General features: G+C 43.4%; 1 long non-coding RNA gene across 1 annotated transcript; it reads right to left on the bottom strand.

Moving 5' to 3' along the window:
* Positions 1-3,482: 3,482 nt before the first annotated feature.
* LOC144111023 (uncharacterized) lies at positions 3,483-21,210 on the bottom strand. The gene is made up of 8 exons (XR_013309969.1): positions 16,499-21,210; positions 16,021-16,091; positions 12,354-12,460; positions 12,044-12,224; positions 9,607-9,721; positions 9,209-9,364; positions 5,373-5,480; positions 3,483-3,690 (listed from the first exon to the last, which is right to left on the bottom strand). It is a non-coding gene; the product is annotated as an uncharacterized LOC144111023 (long non-coding RNA).
* Between the last annotated feature and the right edge of the window lie 226 nt (positions 21,211-21,436).

Below are 21,436 nucleotides of genomic sequence, written 5' to 3'. Positions count from 1 at the left end.
GCATCACAACACGACGAGTCGTTTGACCCCATCTGAAACCCCCTGTGACATAAACGGTTCGGTCGTAATGGCCGTATGAAGGTCCTCGGAATGCTCGGTTTGTGGGCCGGAAAGGTCATCGTTGCGAATCCCAAACATATTTTGGGCTTCATCTCAATGAGCAGTTTTATCCTCACGAACATGCCAAGTCATTTGACACCACTGCGAACATTCTGCGTCAAACGGGTAGCCCCAAAATTTTATGAAAATGGTGGTCCCGGAGGGGGGTTCCCGCTTCGATGGCCGCTATACTGACGTATATATATATATAACGGATCGAAAGTATAGGTATTGAGGCGCTTCGCGCCCATTCATTCTAGATATGGGTCATAGTGTGGTCACGTGGTGACTCTTTTTGCCAATTTGACCTTCATTGCAGACAGACGCGTCCTTGACAAACGTAAGTAGTAAGAGCTAACGCTTTTAATAGGTTCCTTTTAATTTGTCCGGAGCTTTCTTTCTTTCTTGGACCTGAATCTTGACCGCAACTTGCTTCAGCGGTTTTGATTCGGGCCGCACTTTTTTGGATGTATTATTTTCTCATTGCTTCCTTCGCATCGACCGTCCTCATCATTTCCTTTTTTTTCTTTCCTTGGCGTTCTGCTCGTCAGCTTCTCTCTGTTGTAAACGCTGTTTATACAGATTAGAGGCTGTGTAGGCGCAAACTGTCACCGGGACAGTGACAACTTGCCCGATGGTGACAACGACACCGACGCGCGCGTGTAACAACCGCTCTTCGAGAACGGCTGTGCCAGCGTCACTGAGTGAAGTTAGTTGTCACTCAGGCAAGCAAAAACTTGTAGAATAGTTTATGGTTTATGGAGGTTTAACGTCCCAAAATCTATGAGGGGCGCCGCGGTGAAGGGCTGCGGATATTTCGACCACCTGGGGTTCCATAACGTGCGCTGACATCGCACAGTACACGGGCCTCTAAAATTTCGTCTCCATAGGAATGCGACCGCTGCGGCCGGGATCGAACCCGCGTCTTTCGGGCCAGCAGCCGAGCGCCGTAACCACTCAGGCACCGCGGCGGCTGCATGTAGTGTAGTAAACAATGTCGGCACGATGTGACCACCTCGCTGCTGCATTGTTTGCAAAGTAGCCCCAGAAGTGTAGCAACCGTGACGTTTGTCCCATCCTTTGGCAGCGGCGCTCACTCTGTATTCGAGCGACCTCTCAACAACCACCAGACCGGGTACTGCGCGCGCTTGAGAACAAGGCGGGAGAAGTCGAGGAGATAACTGCCTGTCCTGACACTCCATTGTTTCTTCGCACGCCACTGGACCTCACGCATTGTTACGCATTATGCTAACGGTAACCTACAAGCATTCCTTCCACCGGAGTGACGGAGCACCTATGGCAACGCGGGTTCTACTCGGCTTCGGCAGTTGCACTTTGATTTCATTTCCACCTCAAATGATCGAACTTAAATCGGGACCCTCCACTGCGGCGCTACTGGTGTGACCCACAGGGTCTCTTTGGCTCGCAGAATCCCATCAACCAAAAACTCACGCCATGAGCAGCATAGCTCCACTAAAATTGCGATATTTATTGCTCGTGCTAACAGGTCCGCACAGACGCCAAGAGGAAGCGTGCATGTATAAAAACGAATTTGCTGAAAAACATTTTTTTTGCATCAATACGCACGAACGTTCGAATCTCTTGTGTTTCACTTACGATTGAGAAGCAATCATGACGGAAATAATAAGGTGACACCCGATGACAGCAGAGTCTAAGAAAGTCCGTATACACAATCGTGAAGAGAAAGTGTGCGACAGAAATTTCAAGCAGGCATCGATTTTTCCATTCTTCAATTTATTTGCCGAAATATGAGCGCTTATGCTCTCCAGAAGCACACCCTTTGTTCATTAACAACGGACATATATCCTTACATACTCAAGATGACTGCAATGTGCACGACATGCAGTGTGAAATATGAAAGCCCGACTAGGGCACGGCAATTGTGGCTCGCCTGTTAGCTAGACGAAGTACCCCGAGAAAGAAGAGGAGGGGCCCTTCTGTCCAGAGGCTAAAGCGTACTTCAGTTCACGCCACATCGCTTGCCCCGCAGATTCTATTTGGGGCCGGACACGCTCGTTTTGGGGACAAGCATCGGCAAAGACGTGCTTCCGTGACGAGCCGGCGACGCCGGCGATCGCGTGCCAAGAGTGGGCGGGTCGGCTAACCCAGTTCGCGTGCATAGCCGCGGGGCAGGTGCCGGGCGCCACAGTGGTGTCCTGAATTACCGGACCCGCAGGGGATCTTTTTTCCCAAACGGCCGCTACTCCTGTACGCTGGGCTCTCTTGCGCAGCCCGCAGGAGGGCGTTGTGTTATTTTTTTTTCGTTTCTTCCATTTGCCTTGTTCGTTGCTACGACCTCTGCCTCTATACTTCGTTCCGCCTGTCAGTCTCCCACAGTGCAATACAGTGGGCCGTCAGGTCGAACAGAATGAATTGGCACTGCAGTCCGCGATCACTTCTTCGAAACCATGGTAACAATACAATTTCAAACAGCGCTAGACAACAGGACCAGAAAGAGGAGGAGACTGGTCCTGTTGTTTATTTTTCCACCTACAGGTGGCAAAACGATGGATTGCCTTCGGGCCTTTTCAGTTATTTTACGATTGGGTCAAGCCTGTTATACGTCAGTGGTGCAGGCAGGAGCTTATTGGTTTACATTCTTTTTATGGCAGCTCCACCATACTATATGTGTAGCGCTGTTTGAAATTGTATTGTTACCATGGAACACCAACTCGCCCCGTCTGCTACGCTTCTACATCTAGGCACCCTGGCGTACCCTTAGTGACTCTAGCGCATTCTATGTTCTCTTCTTCGATGATTGGTTGATTGATTGCTCTATTGCTCCAAAGGGCGCTAATTTTCGAGCTCTTCATGGTTAGCATCAGTTGTTGGCACATCGGGCCGAGGGCGCCAGCGGCTTCTGAGAAAATTGGTTTTGGGAAAACGAATGCAGCTTCCTCGGTGGACCCCTCCGTCGCACCATAAGGGAACGATTGAAAGGAGACTGCTAAGAAGGAAAGAGCCACCACAGTGCTGTAAAAAAATTATTGTGGATTAGCTCAGCTAATCCAGAGTACACTGTAAAAAAAAATGCTCCGCAGTACAGAGAAACCCGCTGGTAATGCGTTGCCGGAGGGTTTTCCGCAACATGAGGTACGGACTAAATGTCAGAAACAGAGACTCCGTATGACGACTGTCACATTCTTGGTAACGGAAAGTTACGCCATGCTATGCACGAGACCTAAATCGTTTTTTCACAACGAATGCTTATGTTTTGTTCTTACTGAAGTTTCCGCAATGTGTATGCATACGTCCTCCGTTTACTCGGAAGTCATTTCATCTAGAGCGGAAATTATCTGTATTGTAATTATGTACTTTCTGTAGTACATGAACATGCGTCTTCGTATAGCTTCTGCCCGCAATGTTCACTGCAGATATAGCCGTCCAGGTGCCGAAGAAATAAGTATTATGTACAAGGCTTTCCTTTACGCATATTATGTAGTGCATACGTACAAAGAATGCAGCTTAGAATGAAAGAGTGGTAAGTGTTTGGGTGAGTACAAGTACATACGTTTTATTTTCATGGCAAACTACACACATTGTACATCTGCACATTGCTGTCGGATCCATCTGAAAAGCATAAAAAAATCCTCATTTAGTGGTCACACAACACCAAATATAAATTTCACAAATACATTTCAACCATCCGCTATTGAACAATCGGCTTTCGTAGAAGCTTTCAAAAGCCATTCACCCAGAACCAACCCGTTATAATTTATTGCCCAAAATTCATTTCTCATAACAGTAAACAGTAAAAACCACAGGTCCAGAAAGAAGCAGACAAAATGCGCTTTCCCGGGCGGCACTGTGCGCATGAAAGTCTTTACAGTTGCTTATCATTTTGTGCAAATAGAAAGCAGCTCAGGATGGGGGCCAGATGCAATTCAATGCAGATGCCTTTCTGTACATAGTACTAAATGCACAACTTAGCGAGCAAGGAACATTGGTAACATCTGAAAAAGGTGGGAGACGCTTGCCGAATTTATCGTCCATCCAATTTGTTATAGGCAAGACAAGACGAAGTGAAAGTCCCCGGGCATGCCCGTTGCGGCAGATTATGACGCTTTTTATTATGGCATTCCAAAATCTCTGCAGTGTGCCTCACAAGGAACGGATGCTCAAGTTTCAAAAAAAGGGCTCTTGGCAGAAATTTAACCAAAGGCCGTTGCCATGTGAACCTTTTTAAAATGATGACCCAGAAAGACGAAGTGTCCTCATGTGTCTGATGCAAAATAAGGATGAAGGCATGAGTCTTTCTGCTTTTTGAACAGCTGTGATAAGTTTTTTCCTGGTACTGCTTGGTGCAGCTTCAGTCTCCTTCTTGACATTTTGTGAAATAATTATATATCTGCGAAAGACCTCGCTAGCAAACATTTTGGCACTAATGGAGAAGCAAAAAGACCCATGTCCTAGGCCTTTTTTTGTGACACTAAAGGGAAGGCTTGCCTTTTAGAGTCATTGATTACGAAGAGGTCCATGTGGCAACAAACTTTGAGAGAATTCCTTCAAGGGATCTTTGTTCTCATGAGGTGCCCTGTAGATATACCACAACACCTCAGTGAGCTGTTACCAGCCCTGTGAGTTCACTGTCATTTGACATCAAGGGTATGTACTTTTCCTCGCCACATGCAGCAATGATGTATATGTCAAGAGAAAGCATAAAAGATTTCTAAGTGCAATTCTAGATTGCTTGCGGAGGAAAGCACAAGAGTGGCCATGCTCAGCTGTTACCTTTGCTTCTTGCTCGAGTTCTACAGTGAGTACTACGTAATGACAGGTGTCTGCATCAACTCATATTTAACACCCGTCCTGTGCGACCTCCATCTTGCTCTACATGACAGGCAACTTTATAACACCCTTCATGCAAAGAGTGTCATCAGGGTCGGTGTGTCCTGTCAGTTTCCTGGTCCTGTGGTTTGTGCTGTGTTTTCTACTCTTAAATTATTTACTGCCTTCATTCTCCACTCCATGAAGCCTGAATGTGCTACACTGGGCTGCTCCACGCGTTGTGGAGCAGCCCAGTGGCCATTTTTTTTTCATACGTCGGAGGCACTCAGCTCGAAAGCCATGCTTACTATATTCAGCAGACAAGGGTACATGTGAGACACATCATTAATAACTAATTCTCACAGTGGTATCTGGTGCAAGAATATCTAAATACTACTCAATTTTTGCTTAAGTTTTCAGATACGCTCTTAGATTAAAAACATAATTTAGCTACATTAGCAGAAGCACAGCACCAAGGTACTCACCAGTTACCTGAAGCACTGTACGCAAGTTCTCGTGCCATCATGAATACAGCACACTGTCCACGTCTTCATAATGGCATGTCACTCCAGCACTTCGGTAGCAAAATTTTCCTTTAAAAAAAAAGTAGTTTTGTTTATGTTAGACTGGTCATATTTAATTTTACTATATACTATGTACTTCTCATTGTACTGCCCCAGACTAAAAAATACCAATGATCACGCTTTGAATTATGTCATATGTGATCACCAAATTATGTGATCACCAATATTTTCTTAGAAATTCTGATTGAAATAAATCTGACAAAATATTATTTCAGAAAATGTGGCACAAGGAAGAAGGACGCTAGCTAGATAACCTGGACGAATGTTTTCAGTTGCATGCAGCCACCGGCACCATTGCACACAAAATGTACAATAAAGTGGGTTTTACCTTTCCGAATAGAATTTAATGCTGCAAACATTTAAGTAAAAAAATTTCAACCTTCCATTCCGCATAAAGGAAAGAAAATTCCTCTCGTTTTTTCACAAGCCTCTGCAAGTACACAATTCAGTGAATCTACTCTACAAGTACTTGAATCTATCAGCACGAGACAGGGACGAGAAAAGAAACAAAACAGGCACTGACTCGCAACTGAAGTTTATTGAAGTGAACAGAGTATATACAGAAAAGCCACACGCCACGAACTACACAATTACACATAAGCTACATCACAACGTAAGTAAAAGATTGCCCTTAACATTCCTCTCATCTAGACAGTCCAACCCGCTGCATGTTAACGCTATGGGCAGCACACTCACACATTCGTCACCGAGTCATAAGATGTGTCTAGCCTCGATAATTTTCTGGTTAATCTGCTGTGAACGTAGTGCCAAAATGCGTGTTGCCGAAAGGAATGGCTAGCAGCCTTCACATCCCTTGTAATATGCAGAGAAGTTACAACCCCTACCAATATCCAAATACCTCTCATGCTCCTGTAGTCTTACATTGATACACATTCCAGTTTCACCAACATAAACCCAACCACATGATAATGGTATGCAATGCATGCAATGGTTGCAAGGCACATATATGTTGCCACGTTTCACTCGACACATGTGCTTTTCCCTAACGAAATTCACAAAATTATTAACAATTTTACAGATTGTAGACCACTTATTAGGGGCCGAACACACCATTTTTACGTCATACCTTCTGGCCACAGTTTTCAAATTTTGCAACAATCTGCAACAACACAGTCAGTCTTTTGGCATCTCACTGGCTGGCCCCAGCCTGATCATGCCAGTCCCTGCGAAGGGGTTTCAGCTTTTAACATGTTAAAGGGAAGAATGGCACAGCATCAAGTAACGAGGAAAGCAGGACAGCACACCCACACACAAGTGCCAACCCTGGAGCAGATACAAAATCCAAGAGCGCGTGCTTGACATTCAGCGTTGACAGTCAAGGAAACGAGGAAACACGGATTTGAACGCTAAAGATTGAACGAGCCCGATCCTTGGCTGCCAACGCTGAATGTCAAGTACACGCTCTTAGATTCTGCATCCGCTCCAAGGATGGCACTTGTGCGTGGGTGTGCTCTCCTGTTGTCCTCGTTACATGATGCTGCGCCATTCTTATCTTTAGCATGTCAGACCAACTTGCCCAATCTTATATGCTCAGCTTTAACAATTTATCGCACGCTTCTGCAATAGCATGGTTGGGAAATCATGCTTTCATTAGCCTTAAAATCTTCTCTTGGAAACCAGTTGTCACGCTGTAAAAGCATGGCTTCACCAACACCGAGCCTAGACTTGACGACGCAATGCTATCTTTCACTAGCTTAGAATCGTTCGACCAACAGTCAAGTAGCTGCTTAACACTCCTGGGTGAATATCGCTAGCACACATGGCGTGTGCAGGACATCAAGGTAAGGTTCAGAAACCGCAGCTCTTTTTGTTGGGACATTTTCTCCAAGGTAAACTTAAGACAAAGGCCTTGCTCCTTAAACAAGTTCACAATATGTACAGGTCCCACACTATCACAACCTTTGTAAAAGACCAGAAAATCATAGACGTAGCGAAAGATTTCCCCCAGCCCATGCAATTTCTTGGCAATCATTCCTTCCACCCTGCTTAAGAGAATATTGCTTAGCACAGGGGCAACCTTCGAATCGATACATTTAGCAGACTTTTGAACATATGCCGCACTGCCATACTCCACAAACATGCTCTTCACTTCAAATAAAAGGAGGCAAGTGCCAAAAAAGACTTATGTTACACACCCATTCCTAAACACGAGCTCATCGTTGTGCTCCGATATACACATTCATAAGCTTTTCACAAGATCTTCATACGGGATAGAATAAAATAGTTCTACATCGACACTAATCGCAAGACAATCCGCTGGATTGTCATTCTTAAGATACTCAACCACACTGCGAATTGAGTACAAGAAATGGATCTTCAAGATGCGAAGTAGACAGATGCTTTTGCAAATAACCAGAGATAATTTTGCATGAATCCTTTTCTGAAATTTATCTGAAGAGCATGTTATTGAATAGCATTTATTTGAACAGCATGTTTGTAGAGTAGTGCAGTGCGGTATGTGTTCTAAAGTCTCGAATATGTAGTGGTTCAAAGGTTGACCTTGTGCTAAGCAATATTTTCTTGAGTAGGGTGGATAGAATAATTGTCTAGAATGTGCATGGGCTGGGGGAAAAATCTTTTGCTATGTTGATGATTTTCTGGTCTTTTATAAAGGTTGTGATAGTTCGGGACCTGTACATCTTCTCAAGTTGTTTAAGGAGCAAGGCCTTTATCTCAGGTTTACCTTGGAGCAAATGTCCCAAGAAAAAGAGCTGTGGTTTCTGGACTTTACCTTGATGTTCAGCACACTTCATGTGTGCTGGCGAGTGTTAAGCTGCTACCTGGCTACATGTCGACCACTCCAAGCTAGTGAAAGATAGCATTGCACTTTCTAGCGCGGGCTCAGAATTGATGAAATTATGCTTTCACAGCATGACGACTAGTTTCCAAGAGCAGATTTTAAGGTTAACGAACGCAGGATTTCCAAACCTTGTTACTGCAAGAGCATATGATAAATTGTTAAAGAAGCTGAGACAGTTTTGCGGCGACCGGCACAATCTGGCTGGGGCCAGCCAGCGAGATGCCAAAAGACCAGTTGTGTTACCGTATGTGCATGAATTGTCGCAAAATTTGAAAAATGTGGCCAGAAGGTATGATGTAAAAGTGGCTTTCTCGGCCCCTAATACGTTGTCTAAAGCATGTAAAATTTTAAGAATAATTCTGTGAATGTGGCTCGAGAAAAGTACACGTGTAGAGTGAAATGTATATGTACCTTGTAAAATGAATGTGGTATCAAATATTATTATCTTGTAGTCTGGTTTACGTAGGTGCAACTGGAAGGTGTATGAATGTAAGACTACAGGAACACAAGAGGGTAGGGGCTTGGCTAGGTGGTTGGGGTAACTCTGCTGTACACTGCACGGGATGTGAAGTCTGCTACCCTTTCCTTTTGGCAACACGCATTTTGGCAGTAAATTCAGAGAGATTAAATGGGAGATTATCGAGGCTAGACACATCTTATGACTCCGTGAAGAATTTGTTTTGTCTATTGTGTTAACACACAATGAGTTGGACTACCTCGATCAGGGAAATGTTGAGGGCGATTTTTGACTCGTGTTGTCCTGTATGCTTATCTGTAACTACATGGTTTATGGTATTGCTTGGCTTTTTATATATTCCCTGTTCACGCCAATAAACTATAGTCGCGAGTCAGCACCTGTCTTGTCTCCTTTCTCATCCCTGTCTTTCGCGCTGGTGGATTCACCGCAATGGCTCACCTCTGCAGAAATCCAAGGCATGACATTTTCCTCTTCACACTCGTGGTTCAGCGCATAATACGGCAAAGGCTTTTCAATTCCAAGGAAAGTTCATGGCTCCATTGAACACTGCCTCCTGCTTACAAGACACAGAGCAGCAATCATTGTAGATTCTACCTGTGACACAAAGAGCAAAGTTTTAGTTTGAGTGGACTAAACTAGGAAAGCAGCACAATATATCTATAGCCAAATAACTGAACTGAAAGAAATAGAGGGTAGTGTAATAGTGAACACACTGATATATTGCAAGTGAGATATATGCTTAATATATTGCAATATCCAACACTGCTACCATTGCCTTAGCCAACTACTTCATAAATAACAATAAATGCAGTATCACAAAAATACTGATAACGTACTATGTGCTAATAGTAGCAGTGCAGGTTCCATGAACAAAAAAGGGCCCAGTGCTGACTGTCGTTCCCACAGCAGCCTTGTGACCAATGGCCGGTGTAAAGGAAAGAGGAGGAATGACTGAAAAGAAAAAGAGCCAGGGGGAAGGAAAATAGGTATAGAAGGGCTTAGGATATCATAGGCAAATAAGGTTGTTTAGACAGTGAGCACAAAATAAACATTACCACACAAGTAAAGACATACAAGACCAAACATATATATCATTATGCAGAGTGGCAAACTTGATGCCATTTAGCCCAAAATATGTTTTCAATAAAGTGATTATAATTATTAATAGAAAAACTGACCAAGTGAAACCATAACAGGGATGAACAAGGAAGTTGTTAATATTCTGGCAGAAATTAAAAGAAGAAAATGGATCTGGCCAGGGCATACAATGCAGAGAATGAATCACCAATGGTATCTTAGGGCAACATAATGAATTTGATGGATTTTAATGGCACAAGGGCATCTGTGGCCAAAGAGTGCCTTAGCACAAGTTAATTTCGTCTACTCAAGGTGAAATCAGAGACCCATTTCCCAAGCATTTCATTCCAGATAAGCTGAGCACCACGCCAGGAAACAGCTTGTGCATTGTATCGCAACAAAATGAATTTCACCCTAAGGAAAATATAGCAGGAGATAGCTGATTATAAGCTCACTAGATAAGATTAGGTGATTTCTGATAGTGTGGCATGTAGCTGGTGCAAGACACAGATAATTAAACTGGAAAAGGCCATTGTCCTGAGGTGAATGTAAACTAAGCAATGAGGATAATGAAATTCGCTACACTAGAGCTGTTAAGAATAAGCTCAAGTTCCATGCTTCAAGATGATGCAAGTTTGCTCAGTGAAAAAAAATCATAAGTTCACCCAAGAATTGGTATCTTGGCGGTATCAGGCTGCAGGTGCAGATGAATTAATCCTGCCTCAGAGAAGAGCTACATAGAGCACAAAACATTTTAGGCCAGTCCTACACTGACAGCTGTTAATAACTATTTTAAAACTGTTTTTCATTGCACAAACAATAATACCAAGTCTGTGTTGGTCATGGGATTATGTTACTGAGGCTCTCCTGAAAATTCTAGCCAGAGCTAAAATACAAGCTGTCTCAACTAAGTTTTTATATCAACAATAAGAACATAAACACATGCAGATTATTCAAGTAGAAGTATTATTCTTCATGACGTGCCCTACAAATTTTAAATTATACTCAAAAGTAATAGAGTGGAGTGCTTGTGCCAACAATACTAAACCTCAACAACAAAGAGAACACAAGATAAAGGCAACAACATATTGCCCAAAATTTAAATGTTTGACAGAACAAATATGAAAAGAAAACCTCTCCACAACTGGAACAAAACAGCGTGATACCGAGCACACATTTGAAAATTGTTTCATCCAAATCCCCAGTCTGGTGCTCCAGCACTCTTCAGCCAGCATGTCATGAAATGTACCATAGTTCTGGTAGCTGTAAAGAGTATACAGCTGATCCGGCATTTTGATATGTGAACAGTAACCCTCAATGACCACCAGGCTGAATACTTTCAAGAGGCTGTTCTAGTAACAAGACTGCAGTGAAACACTTAGCAAGTTATGCGGGCGTAATAATGCAAACCGTTAATCTGAGAGTTCGCTACCACGCAACTCTGTAGTAACTCCTAAAGTGTTGCAATCGAATGAAAAAAAGGACTGCCTATTATATAAACAAAAGTCAAGAGGCTGCAATGCAAGGCCACGACAGAAGTGCTGCAATACAGCAATAGTGATACAATGTACACTTTAAGCAACACAATGAAACATGATCTTTTATCCTTAATTATCAGAATTTAAATATTTGTTTTCCTTGCTCTCTTGCAAAATTAAGTTTAGATCGTGAAAGCGCTCGAAAAGACAAGGATACAGAAAGAGATTTCCACACAGTGCGCTTACTTCCAGTGTCTTCTTGAGCACATCCACTATCTAAACATGGTAACCCAACTAGCTTAAACGCTGTCGTTATTCCAAAATTAAGCCTTTCACAAAGTGGGAGCCCCTTTCCCCACACAAGGTGCACCATAACTAATCCAACACTTTTTTCATGATATGTTTTCTCTGAGAATAAACACTGTTTGAAGATTTTGCAATAGTACTTGTCTTTTCGATTCTACGAATGTATCATGCAAGTGTTCAATGAAATGACCATCTGCCTATCTTGATCATTGCTCAAAATCAGGGTATAATGCACCATGAAGGGCAGGCTCTGCTTGATTTTTATGTTTTCCTAACGAAGCATGTATGTGCAACCCTTCTGCTGGCTTGTATGCAGCAGGTTTGTCTAGCTAGGCGAACTGTGGTTTTGCTATAAAGATGAAATGGTACTTTGGAAGTGAATGGTTTTCTAAAATGCATTTAACATACATACCGGGGCTTTAACAGCGCCTGGTGTAAGCAACATCCGTGGGGGGACCGCAGGAGTGGCCTAGTGGTCCGAGCATCTGCCTCGCAAGCGGTAGGTGTGGAGTTCGATCCCCAGTGCCATCGGGTAACCAGCGGTGATACAATGGGTCGTTTCAATGGCCAGTTTAAAACTTGAAATAACCATGCTGCAATATATACAAAAAATGATTTGTGTGCTCTCTCTTACATGACATAGTTAATCATATCATAGTGTTGATAGTACACAAAATGCATGTGTGGAACATATACATGCACTGTTTTTGTTCACATCTTACCTGCTATGTGCTGTTATGGCATGTTATATGCTGGGAAAGCAACAGATAGTGAAAAATGTTGTGTTGCAGCCTTTCTTCTGATGGAATTTGAATCACGTGAGGTGCAGCTGAAAGAAATTGTTTCATACATAAGTATATTTCATGTAACACAACAAAAAGTGCACAGCCCCATCATGAGTTGTGGTTTAAACTAACAGCGAGCTTTTTACTACTCAATTTAACATATGATGCAAGTCAGTGATGCTGGAGGCACAAAACTAAATACTGTGAGGTAACAAGAGCTAATATGGACAATCATGCCTTTAAGAGATATTGTCAATATATATTATCCTGAATGAACTAAAGTTATCCTTAGAAGCATTCAGAGGAAGATAATTTTGCTAAATGCCTTTTGCCAGAATAGGCCTTTTATGAACCAGTTGCAAATGAAAAGAATACCTTTAAGACCATGCTATGCATGGTCTAACGCCAAAGTAGTTGCATACAAGCAGTATACTATGCCCCTAGTTTTATGGTGGGCCTGTACTGCACAATTTTCATGCAAGGTAGTGGAAAGTATGTGCCATGAAACAGACCTCTGCTTGCTGAAACTGGCAAATAAGTACTGGGTTTTTAAGGCAGGAAAAAAGTTACATAGTTCCTTCTGCAGGTTTTGAACTTCAGGTTAGTTATTTGAAAAATATCAATCCCTGATCTGCAATGATTGAAGTTTTTAGCAAATAACATTTCCATTGTAACAGTGGAAACGCTCTTTTATATGAGGAACGACTTTTCAAAAGCCTGCGTTTCATGGTGGCTGTCAAGTAGCCCTGATAAAGAGAAACCAGTCACGACACACAACCAAGCCCCCGTAGCACATTTTCAACTATACCCTCATGATATAGCTTTAAAGTAAGTGTTAAGCAATACAAATACAAATCCCTTGATTTCCTTCATGATTTATCACTGGTGTATACATACAAAGATAACCGTACAAGATGTGGAGTGCATGGTACAGAGAGAGTAGGCAGATGGTTTCTTGACACTCAAAAAGAGAACAAGGGAAGGAAAAATCTCAGGGTGCTTGCAGTTTCGACAAGACAACTTGTTTTCGTCTGGGGTCAACATATACAGAGGAAATTTAGAATCAAGTACAGGGTTGTCCACTCTTAGTGCGAACATGCGAGCACATGGCTGTGCTCTTTGGGCCACTGTGTCTGACATTGCCACACATCGAAGTGTAACATGACACGAAGCACCACATCCAGGTGCATCTCCTCTTGCGCCATTTTGCAGCGATGAGTGGCTGCGCCGCACACAGTGGACCTCTAAAGAGTGCGGCCATGCGCTCACATGTTTGCACTAAATGTGGCCAGCTCTGTACATTCCGGAATTGGCATAATTATTTGAAAAGGCCTTGCACATGGTCAGAGGTTTCCCAACCCAAATTTTCCCCCTCCTTTCCTGCTTTCTTTAATTTATCGTTATACTTTAACCTTACGCCCTGCACCTCCTGACATCACTTCTCGGAACCTTGGCTGCCATACTCCTCCCCCTCCCCCTTCTTTTTGCCTTTTCTCCGAATCTGCCCTCATTTTCTCTTTTTACTTGAAATTATTTTGCCCCCCTCACCCCCCCCTGGTATTTTATTCTGCCATGCTCCTTAATTCCTTTATCCTAGTTTTTCAGGAAAGGCAGCCAGCCATACCAAGCCACCTGTTGTGGCTGGACATAAAGCCATTCAAGCCCACTATCCACACTCCATACCCCGAGATTCGTTTCTACTGAATTGGGCTTTTTTGTTTTCACAGTTTTGCAGGTCAACCGGTTAATCTTCTTTAGCAGCTATCATGCCTGGTCAAGGTTCATGCTCCCCATCGTAACGCCCTTCCCATATCGCACCCTCGTACCACACAACAGGCCTTTCGCCTCGAAGTGAAAACCTTATTTAAACCCCACCAATGATGAACACTTTGCCAGACAAAGACAAGTCCTCTTGTCGAAACGTCGGCAAGCACCCTGAGGCTTTTCCCTTCCTTATTCAGTTTGTGAGATACCAGGGACAGGTGTTCAAGCAGCCATACCACACTAATACCCCTGTCACACGGGCACCGCAAAGGCCTTTGAGAATCATATCCAAAGGCGTAAGGAGTGCAGCTACCCGGTACAAATGTTGCGCCTTTGTTGCTAAGGGCCTTGGAGGCGAAGGCAATCAACCGAGACCTTCGGAGCCCGAAGACGCGGCATTCGAGAAGCTGTGATCGCAGTACCATCTAAAGTCAAAAAGTAAAAGCAATAAAAAAAATACATAAGCTAATAATGTTTGAAAACATTTTTTTCAAATACGAAAGGTGCGTCTGGCTTTGGTTTTTGTACGGGTGTTTATGTTTTATGTTCAAATTTCAAGACAGTGAAAGTGTTGCGGCAACACCGAGCGCCCATGGAGGCCAAGGCAATACACGTACAAAGCCTGCTCCTGCTGATGAGAGTAGCTGTTGCAGTACTTTTAAGGAAGCAATCAGAATAAAAAATTGTCAAAGCTCAACGAATGAACAGAATACACCACTTTAATTTTAGAACACTCACTTCAGCCACCTCGAGTATAGCAGCGGGTGCTAAGCCTGAACGACTTTCACCTTTGGGCTGCACCGTGTAGCTGCATCGCTGCTCCTTTAAGCTTTCACTCCTTTGGTGAAAAATGGTGCCTTTGCTGGAAAGGCCTTCGAGGAATGCCATGTGACAGGGGTATAAAGCACATTTTTTACTGACACGAAAGACTCAGTGCCTTTAGCTCTGACAACATTCTGAATCATGCTTTGGTGGCTTAGCATATCAGAATACTGGACATGACAAAATCAGCTAATTAGTGAGGGCTATTATTTGCTATAGGTAAAATTATAACATTCTCCTAAAATAATGAAAAGAAACCACCAGCACTTACATCAATGTACAATTTGGCTGTAACATACTGACATGACAATCTAGTTAAACGTAAATTCTCTTTTCGCAGTTCAAAACTGCATGCATTATTTCTAGAAAGCGCGAAAACAGAAGCTCATACATAGTGCCAAAGAAAAGAGTGCATAATAGTACCACTTATGAGGTGTTTATCGGCAACTGCAATGAGCAAGGCTATGTTAATGGCAATCCAGAGTTATTATGTGTCTTACGAGCGCATGCACTTAGGTGGTGATAGCAGCTGTGGACGCAGCTGTCCATCGCAGTTTTCAGTCTGTCGAGATAACACATGGGGTAAGGTATTCCCTGTTTTGCTGCCGAAGGCAAAACCGTCAGCGAGTGGAGTTGCCTTGCTATTTACTGTCAATATCTACTGCTCAATGTAAAGGAAACTAGGGCATAAAACATACAGCATTTCATACTATGCTTTGGCCAAATGCAGTGAGAATGAAACAGACTAGAGACTTGTCTTATGACGTTTGCACTCTTTACTTTGCACCAGAGGAAAATAAATTTATGTACAGTTGACCTACTGCTTACCACAGTCCTAGAAGAAATGAATCCAGGTCTCAGAAATTCCACCGAGAGAATACTGATGCTGCATGTGCATTTCTCTGAACTGTTCTGAAATATGCAGAAGTTACCAATTTTTTTACTACCTGATTACATACTGTAATCTTTGCAAGGAATATGAGGTTAACGGACTGGGAAAAAATGTCAGGAATGGTACCTTTGGTACTGGGCACTTGGACAAACAAATGACCCTCTGGGCGTCCCCAGGAGCTCTGCTACCAGGCACCCCTGGCAACAGTAGTCAATTTTCCAGATCCAAAGGAGCCATGCGAATGATTGCCGAAAAGTCAAGTTTAAGGACAGCAGATGCATGAACACAAAACAGTTTTCCAACTTTGTTTCAGTGTGATAAATGGTTTCAAATGTCTAGACTATATCTGGTAGTACACAAATTATCAGAACACCATCTCCCGCTCAGAATCATCTCAAAAAACATTCGACACGCAGTACCAACATGGACAGTTCGTGCTTAATTGAATCCAAAAGTTTACGCTGATCGACCAATATTACTCTAAATAGAGACAGAAAGCGCATGCACGTTGTACTGATGTTATCGTGAACATAACATGCGACGAGACGCAGGGTGACAATACAAACAAAAAACCGCTTTCAAAATTTGAGAACAAAAGGCTCACCTTCTCACAAGTTCGCCAAACCGGAGACGTTGCCGAGTGGCTGCCGCCAAAGTCACTCGCAATGCACAGAAACAATAAAAATGCAGTGCCGCTGACTTTCCTTGAGCAATTCCAGTCGACTGAACTTCCAACTGTTCGCACCGACTACCACTACCTCTGCAAGCATGTCTAAAAGTTAGCGGCGCAGCCGCGCCATTTGCAATTTACGGAGCAACACGGGAAATTCATAGCGCCATTCGCGTATTCGCGCTCAAGCTCACGTCGCTGTTGTCGCAAAGGCGCACAACGGCAAAAACATATCAGATGTATTTAATTTTACGGTAGCTTTTTTAGCTGACAACCTGAATCGTTTGATATATTGTTTTTTCTTTTCGTTGCATGAACGTTATTACCACCAGCGGCAGCGCAGCTTGGCCATGACTAGCCATGGCGAAGTCGAAGCGCTAGCCGAGCCCGCAGTCGGAAACATGTGCGCAGTTAGCGCAGTGTGGAGTTGAATGAACAAGCGCTATGGAATGGGTTTTTGTTCTTCCGTGTTCGCTGCGTGCGTCCTGCGCGTTGCGTGTCTTTAGTATGTGTGTGTGTGTATGTGTGTGGCCGGAACGCTGCATTGGAGTGTACATACAACAGCTCGCTGTCCCGTGCGGCATCGGTGCGTAGTAAAACGATCATGCAGAATGTGCGTTACAATGCCAGTGGCCCTGCACGAAAGAGGAGACTTGAAGCCGACGGAAAAGCTGCTCTCCCTCGTGGGACTGCAAGAATCTGGCGAGTAACAGTCGACGCGCGTTTCGGTGGATGATTCCGTTTACCACGCCAAAAAATTCAGCACTGGCCAACAGCAATGATGAACTGCTGCTGCATCATCACCTGTGTGATGTTTGTGACAAGCTTGTTGGATGTGAACGTGGCCATGAATGGTATTCGCCGAGCAGTGGCCCTCAGGGCGTGGCACCAGTGGATACCTGAAGACGATTACTGTTTGCCCGCGCCCTGGCGCCTCGCATTCAACCGAATGCTTTGGCGTTAATTATCTATATCTGAATTTCACACGTAGTTGGACTCGCAAATATTACAGCGTACAAACGTACCGTCGGAAGAGCACCCTTTTTCATTTTTTTAGGGAGGGGGTAGGGGAATTACCGTCTGCTCAAATTTAATTCACTAATATTTTGAGCTTATTTTCTAAACAGGTGCCGTGGTGGCACTGTAAGCAATGCATTTACTGGGCAGAAGTTTATTTTATGTTGTGTTGGCACAAGGTTAATGATTGTCATTGTACTGTGGTGCCATGTTCAAACAAAACACATAATTGTACACTCTCTTTGAAGAATGTCTAATGAGGTAATAAATTACTGAGCAGCGAGTATGCACTGTGGTAAATGCGACGAACGTTACTGAATTACTTCACACTTGTCATGTTCTGTTGTCGTTAGTGATTACGTATGCCTTGGTGTCTGCTGCTTTCCAGTGTAGGGGTCGAGAGGCATGTCGAGCTCCACTTAGCAGCTTTTTTTCCTTCCACTCTCTACTGGCCAACGTGGTAAAATAAACTCAACATAATGCGTGATTGCTCAGACCTAGATTAGACTACCATTTCACTTATTTACTCTCAGGGCCAATTGGCATCGAAGAGAGGAAAGCAACTAACATAAATACATGTGTAGGCAGAATAATTAAAATGATTATACACAGCAGACTAGAAGGCATTGGATGCAGTGGTGGACATGACGAAGGCAGAGAAGATGTGACAGCTGGAAACGTAGAAAAGTGGAGATCTGCGTGAGTTTGTACGCGACTTAAGGTGAACGCTAGCAAAAAATTAAGAAGGCGCAGAAGACTGAGGCCAGAGTTAAAACTGTAGTTTAACAGAGGAAAGCACCTCCCAACAAGCCAAAATGTGCACATGCAAGCAGTTGTGTGTGCACAGAACATAGAAAATGAAACTCCTTTTTGGACAGAAGGAAAGCTAAGGCACATTGCTTATTGTGATGTTGCTTAAAAAGTTGGTGTCTAGTTGTTGCCCTTCATATCTGGTCCTTCCACATCCAGCAACTGAAATGCCATCAAAAAGGAGCATCTCCAATCACTCTAATTACATGGGAGGTACACATCGCCAGATGTCAGAGGCTTGGCGTCTCATCTTGCAGACTAGCTAGTTTGGCAGATTTAAACTTTACCGCATGTAAGAGGCATGCGGTAGCCTTGAAGGGGAGTATTTCATAAGTGTTACAGCATATTGTACAGTGCTGGCATGCTTCATTATTTACATCACTGTAATATACTAGCACAGACTGGAAAGTTTCTAAGTGAACAGAAAAAAACAATGTTCATGCCATATCTTAGCCACATTCTTAGTATTGTATAAAAAGTGCAAATAAGGAATTCCTCATTTTTTTGTCAGCTTTTTCTTTCTGTGCATTGATTTTTTGCAAGTTAGCAAGGTTCTACAGTCTTGTGTGCCTATCGGCTGGCCCCTTGTTTGTCAAAGGTACCGAGTACACAATGGGTCGTGTCAGTGCAAGCTAAGTAAACGATGGATAGAAAATTCGTGCTTTCAGAGTATTTCCAGAAAAAACTGCTATTATTTCCTACTCAGGATGGGGGAACAGCATCGATGGTGCACATCCTCCTTGTCACTGCAGCAATTATGGCTGCTCACTGCTTTTTGGTGGCGTTTCATTTATCTGCAGGAAGAGCAGGCATGAATGGGTGGCAATAGGTACCTACTAAATTAAACATTGCATTGAGCAATATGTTGTTGTGTCGGTGCTTTTGTTATCCATAAAGGAGTTGGTGTTTTTGATTAATGGTTGTGTAGCAAAGATGTAACTGCTACATTGCACTGCATTCACAGATTTGTTTGCCCATGCTTTTGGTTTACTCAGTTGTTTATTTCCTTACCAAATGGCAGATGGAAATTCGGCTTTCAAATTGTGCACTTTCATCATGTTTGCAATGTACTTTCAGCTGGTGTTCAGTTTCACTTTGGAGAAGTTGTCCAACCATTGTCTGTGTCTTAATGTTTTCTAACAGTTGACCTCATTACGCAGCATTTCTCACAGGAAGCAAATGTTGTAGTAACATTTTTATTAAATGTTACTCTATCATGTGGCTAGCAATGTAGCGAAAAATATTTTCATCAAGTCAGCTTTTAACATTATAGCAAATTAAGGCTTTTGTTATTTAACGTTGCTCACAATTTGTACCAATCACTCAACCTTGAAGCAACGTAATGCGTTATCACCCTTCCTCGGCTCTTCATTGTGTTAATCACATTAGACATGCTCACGGTCGTTCGCCATGCTAGTTTGCGGACATTGTTGGCTAAGAGTAAACCAGACAAATAAAAAATCGGATGTCATGTGATGCCTATAGTCCGCGGGCCAGCAGTTCATCGTGTAAAAGTGGCGTCACATCATAAGCATCTTCTGTTTTTGCTGCCTTTAAGCAAGTTATTAGTGCATTTGGTGCAACACATAGTCGATGGGGTCAACCGTCCTGTCGTGTTAAGTTTTGATCCCTTAAATTGAATGTTTAGTATTTTTCCCTGCAACGACTACAGAGGAACACGGACGTTTCCTTCAATACTGGACTGAATATACGGTCATTCCCTACGTTTCATTGAAAGCAGAAGTGGTTCTGTATTTAAAACGTACATAGTGTACGTTATAGGTACGGAATTTTTTTACAGTGTATACAAAGCGAAAGATGTCGGCGTTCACTGTGTTCATTGGCGTTGCAGTTGACAATGTTCCAGACGGGATGGCTTTGAGGAAAGGAAGGGCGCATAACTGGCTCCCTGGATATGCGGACGCCTCATTCGTGCTTTGATACATCTTGCGGTGGCGAGAGAGAGAGAGATGTGGCCTGAATGCATTAGCGCTGACAGCGTTGTGGCTAACATGCGGCACTGCAGCAATAGCTAGACTGCAGCGTCCATTTGGTGATCGATCCCTCGCGATGAACCATTAACTGCATGCCACCTTCCAGAGTGGAAGGGAGGGCTGCTGCCTATCCAGTGTGCGGAACGCAACCAGAGCAGGCGTTTGCAGTTGGACACCAACGCCACGTACATGAAAGCGAGATTGAGGTCTCCACTGGCCCACGGAGCCGCTTGTGCGCCTTTACTTTCGTGAATATGAACGGCCTTTGCGAAGTTGTCAACGCCAATGAACTCTATGAACGCCGTCGGCTCACTTGTTTTGTTTGGTTTTTGAGGAAAGGATATTGAACGTTAACCGCCTCACATATCTCGGTGGACACCCGAACCGAGCCGTAAAGGAAAAGATAAGGGAGGGAGAGAAAGAAGAGAAAACTGAAAATTCAAGATTTTGAGAAAAGGCCCGGCGCTGCGCAGTGGCGGAAACCTTGTGGCTCGGTGCTACTAGTGGCGCATGCGCAGTATTGACTAGGGAGCGAGAGAGAGAAATATTCGCGCTGAGGCGCACGTTGTGCCGTCATGTGCCTCGTCAGAGTACCGCCACGGCGAAATCTCAAGTTCGTGGCCAGTAAAGCTTTCGCTGTAAAATGTCCGCAGCCATCAGTGTGTAATTTTTTCCACCCAATCTGTTATGTGCCCAGGTTTGTTTTCTTTTTCTTTTCTTTGCTCAATAATTGATGTATCCTGATAATTGTATGTGTCTACTTCTGTATTGTCTCGCTCTGTGAGACAACAGTATATGTAAATAATAAATAAATACTAAACGTCCAGAACGAAGGATACCGAGTTTACTTTTTTATTTATTCACATTTCCTGCAGCGCCGTGAAGGCATAATTGCGGGGGGGGGGATATAAACATAAAATTTTCAAAGATACTTCCTACAGCATGTGGCATGGGCTCAACCTCTGGTACAAAAAAAGTTTTGTAAAACGAAAAGGATCGCCAATGTGAAATCACATCAGTGAAAGTAAGGAAATGGTGGTGGTGGTAGTGG

This window comes from Amblyomma americanum, chromosome 1 (genome assembly GCF_052857255.1).
Source record: "Amblyomma americanum isolate KBUSLIRL-KWMA chromosome 1, ASM5285725v1, whole genome shotgun sequence".
Taxonomy (NCBI): domain Eukaryota; kingdom Metazoa; phylum Arthropoda; class Arachnida; order Ixodida; family Ixodidae; genus Amblyomma; species Amblyomma americanum.
The sequence above is the reverse complement of the archived record's forward strand: the minus strand, read 5'-3'. Positions and strand labels throughout refer to the sequence as shown.